At 35.0% G+C, this 4533-nt stretch overlaps 1 non-coding gene across 1 annotated transcript; it reads right to left on the bottom strand.

Annotated features, from left to right (window-relative positions):
• Positions 1-3512: 3512 nt before the first annotated feature.
• Positions 3513-3576, bottom strand: LOC130039658 (U7 small nuclear RNA). The gene has a single exon (XR_008794939.1). It is a non-coding gene; the product is annotated as a U7 small nuclear RNA (small nuclear RNA).
• Positions 3577-4533: the final 957 nt, after the last annotated feature.

Below are 4533 nucleotides of genomic sequence, written 5' to 3'. Positions count from 1 at the left end.
CTATAACAAAATAAACTATAACAAAAATAAACTATACATAAACTTTAACAAAATAAGTAAGTTACTCTATTTTTAAAGATCATTGCTAATTAATATGCTGAACATCTTTCAAATCATGACATTATGACCTTTCGCACTAAAGTCTAGGCTATTTTATCCAACTGAATTTCCAATGACCTACTTGTACATCAAATAGTCATTTTAAAATTAGCATGTAAAAATGAACATTTTAAAGTTAGCATGTAAAAATCAACATTTTAAAGTTAGCATGTAAGAATGAACTCTGATATGACCTCTGAAAAAGATTATAGTGAAATGAACATCTTGTCTCACGATATAATTCTTTTCAAAGATCATATCTGTCAGCAGTGCAAGAAACACAAAGGCCAACCATATGAAGTGTTTATAAAATCTGAATATTTTTTAGTGATTCTCAGTTACTATCAGCAGTTATGTGGACCTTGAGCATCAAATGTGGAACAAGTGCACAGTTTACCCCTTTGATCATCTGCCCTTTATATTTTGTCCACGTGTGGTTAATGGGATACAAAAGTGAGTGAGAAACTTGACCTTCCATCTTTAGACTCTATTAAGCTTACGGACCAATCTTACTATTTGAGCATTTCTCTGAAATCTTAAAGTAAAACTTAAGCATTCCTTTTTAAAGGATTACAAGAACACACGTTATAATTAAGTCCTTTAAATAGGACTCAGTGATTCCCCAGAAGATAGCAAAAAAATTCAACAACAGGAGAAATGTTATCTAGAACATATAATTTCTTTCTTTGAAGTATTTGTAAATAGTCTGTTATATTTTAAGTAGGCAGTTAACAAAAGAATCAAGATATTTTTGGTAGCTGTTAATTTTTCAGTGATTTTTTTTTCATGCTCCAGAACAGGTTCTACAATAAAAAAGACCTGTTGGAAAATAGTTATTTCAAAATTATTGTAGAATTTTTTGTAACTTATTTCTTTTGAATATAATTAATTGCTGATAGTCTGTGCGTAAAATCCTTTGTATGTTTATGATATTTAACACATGGAACAATAATATAAACATTTTTATCTTGTTTAGCATTTATGACAGTCTAAAATAAAATGAAAAATGCAATATCATACAGCAATATTTACCATTTGAATGATTAACTTGATTTTAAAGTAGTCTAATTTGTAAAGAATTTTGGCCTATAATTCTCAACAAATTTCTTAAGATGTCTATCTAGGAATTTGTCTTTGTCTCTAAACTGGATCTAAATAATAATTCATTTTATTTTATATTATGCTCTTTCCCAATATTATTTGTTCTCCCACGTCTTTCTCTTCAGGAATCTTGATCTCTTATCAATATCCTCTGGCTTGTCATTTAATATTGCTTCATTTGATTAATTTTATATAATTTTATATTTCATCTTTTTTTTGCTTTTTAGCCACATCCATTTGCTTGGGGCTGACTCATGAAGATTCTTGGGGAACAACACGCAGTGCTGAGGATAGAAACAGAATCTGCCACTTACTACCTTAGTATCATTACTGTATCACACCTATCCTACCTCTCTGTCTCAGACCATCATTTTTATATCCTTATGTTTCACACCTGGTTAAAATAAAACAATGTTCCTCTTTTTCCTTCTTATTTATCATTTTACATAATTTCCTAAAAATCCTTACATTTCCCTGTAGATGGAAATTTTCAGCTTTTTCATTGCTGAATAGCACTCCACTGTATACAGTACCACAACCTTTTAGTTCATATTCTGTGGATAAATACTTCAGTTGATAACATATTTTACCTATTGTGAGCAGTATCGCAATAAATGTTGGGGTGTACGTAACTTTTGTTTAAATGTTTCTGTGTTACGAGGACTACTAGATCACTACCATGTTCAGAGTTTATTCCTGGATCTGCAGTAAGGGATCACTCCTGGAAGTGCTTTGGGGCCTCATGGGGTAGTGGGGATGGAACCCAGGTCAGCCATGTGCAAGGCAAGCACCCTACCTGCTGTACTATCTCTCCAGTCCCTGGTGTAGCATTCTTAATTTCTTCTTATTATTCACATTTTGATTGTAGGAATACAACAGAATTTTGTATATGTATTTTCTCAGCAGATTATTACCTATACCAATAAATTGTTTCACTTTTTGATGGAATCCTTGGGGTTTTAATATTGCCTATAAATAATGGCACTTACCCCTTGTTTTCCTTTTTTTTGTGCTATTTCTAAGCCTTCTTTTTGCCTGAAACCTCTAAAACAATATAAAACAGGGGTTCTGATAGTGGTTATCTTTGTCTCATTTCTGGTTGTATTTATTTCATTTTTGGTTTGGGGGCCTGTGTACCTGTGTACCAGCACTTACTCCTGGTTCTGCACTCACGGATCATTTGTGGCATGGCTCGGGGGACCATGTGGAATGTCAGGGATCAAACCCTGTCAACTTGATACAAGTCAAGCCCCTTACCTGTTGCACTGCCTCCTCAACCTTCATTCCTGATTTTAAAGAAATCAGGACCATTCTGTGCCCTTGACTGTGGTAGTGTATGTGGGGTAATAACATATGGAATTGGTATATTGAGGTTTGTCCTTCCTATTCCTGTTATCTGAGAGTTTTGTTACCATTGAATTTTGTCAAATGAATCTTATTGGATGCTTTGCCAGTATCTAGGTTTTCATCACATGAAATTTGTCCTTTTTATTGCTCTGTATATATTCATGATTGACATGCATAAGTTCACCTATCTTTGCATACCTAGGACAAACTCCATTTCACATTATTGATGACCCTACAGTCCATTATTTTGCCAAATATGAATATGCACTGAATTGTGGATGTATTTTTTTTTGCTTCCTAATGTTACCTCATTCTAGCTGTGGATTCTTTAAAAAGATGCCAAACTCTATCAACTAAAGATCACTGTCATCTTATATATATGATGCTGAATTAGAAAATTAGATATTCTCCCTTGTAATTTAAACAACTAAGAGTTTTTTCTTCAGTTCCCTAAAAGTGACAAGGACCGTATAGATACTTTCTGTTAAACTAAAGCTGTGAGTGAGCATTTTCACTTGTATGAACCATGCTAAGCCATGTTCTTAACCTGTTCCCAAGCATCCAGATAGGCAAAAATTAAATGGTGGTTTGGCATTTTCTGTTCCTGCTTTTGTTCATTATGTAATATCATGTTACTTGGACCCACCTGGGCCCCAAAGTGAAAATTTTTGATTAAGCGAATGACTTTTAAAAATTATTCTGGTCTGAAAAATCAAGCTGCAATTGTCCAAGAAGACTGATCCTCAGTCTCAGGTGAGTGGGAAGAGTGATTTTAATTCTATTATAAATTTGTTGTCTTTTAATATATCAACATTTCAATATAAATCCCAATATAAGTTCTTTGGAGAAGACACAGGACACTTGCAGTAATAAAAATTGTCACTTATATTTGAGATGCCACATCTAAGAGCAAACTCTGTTTTTCAGGAACATACAATCTGTATACAGAATTTTGGAGGGTAGGGGTGGGTGCTTTCTGGTGGCAACCAGAAAACCTGCTAGACAAATCTTAAAAGAGCGGTAACACTTATACAGAAAGAGATAAGAGGATTCTTGGTAAGACAGGTCAGGATACTTTGACCAGTTCTTAGAAAACAAATCGAATAGAAAAGGTACACATTAGCTCTGCTTATGCTGAAGTAATTCTAAAAGTCCATACCTTTGGGGCCTAGGAGATAAAAGACAGGGATATATACCTTGTGACCCCGAGGCCCCAGTATAATCCCTGGTACCATATGAACCCAGAACATAACCAGATGCAGCCTTGGCGATCCCAAGGATCAAAGCCAGCATCCCTGAACAGTGCCATGTTGCTGAGTCCAAGCATCCGGATGAACGGGCAGCTGAGTCAAGCAGAGCGTCTCTGCCTGTCCCCAGGCACCCCTGTGCAAGGCTTAGGGACTCCTTCTACCAAAAATAGAAGTTTGAAAGATGAATTCCACTTAGAAAATAGTATTGAATCACAATGAGATGCACATATAAAAGGTTTCAGTCATATAATGTTCCAACACCTGTCCCTTCACAGGTGTACATTTCTCGCCATGAATGTCCCCAGTTTCCCTCTCCCCCCCACCCAAGCCCCTTCCTTCTTTTCTTCTCTCTCCATCTCTCTCTCTCTCTCTCTCTCTCTCTCTCTCTCTCTCTCCTTTTGTGCATTACGGTTTGCAATGCAGATACTGAAAAGCTATCATGCAGATCCCTTTTCCTACTTTCACCACTCAGTTCTTAAATAAATTCCATTAAATGGCATTTTTTATAAATGTAACAAAGGTGCTAACAATATTATTTCATTCATGTAATGTTCTTAGACATGTCTATATTGATTATCTGTTAATTTGGGCACAGTGAGAAAATTAGTAGAGTCATTTGATTAAATATTACACTAGCTGAGAGAGTGATTTCATTATACTCTGTATTTATTTATTTTGGTTTTAGGGTCTCAACAGGTTGTGATCAGGTCTTATCCCTGATCCTACACTAAGTAGA

This window comes from Sorex fumeus, unplaced genomic scaffold (assembly GCF_029834395.1).
Source record: "Sorex fumeus unplaced genomic scaffold, SorFum_2.1 ptg000092l, whole genome shotgun sequence".
In the NCBI taxonomy this organism is placed as follows: domain Eukaryota; kingdom Metazoa; phylum Chordata; class Mammalia; order Eulipotyphla; family Soricidae; genus Sorex; species Sorex fumeus.
Note: the sequence above shows the minus strand (reverse complement) of the source record. Positions and strands in the feature narration are given on the sequence as shown.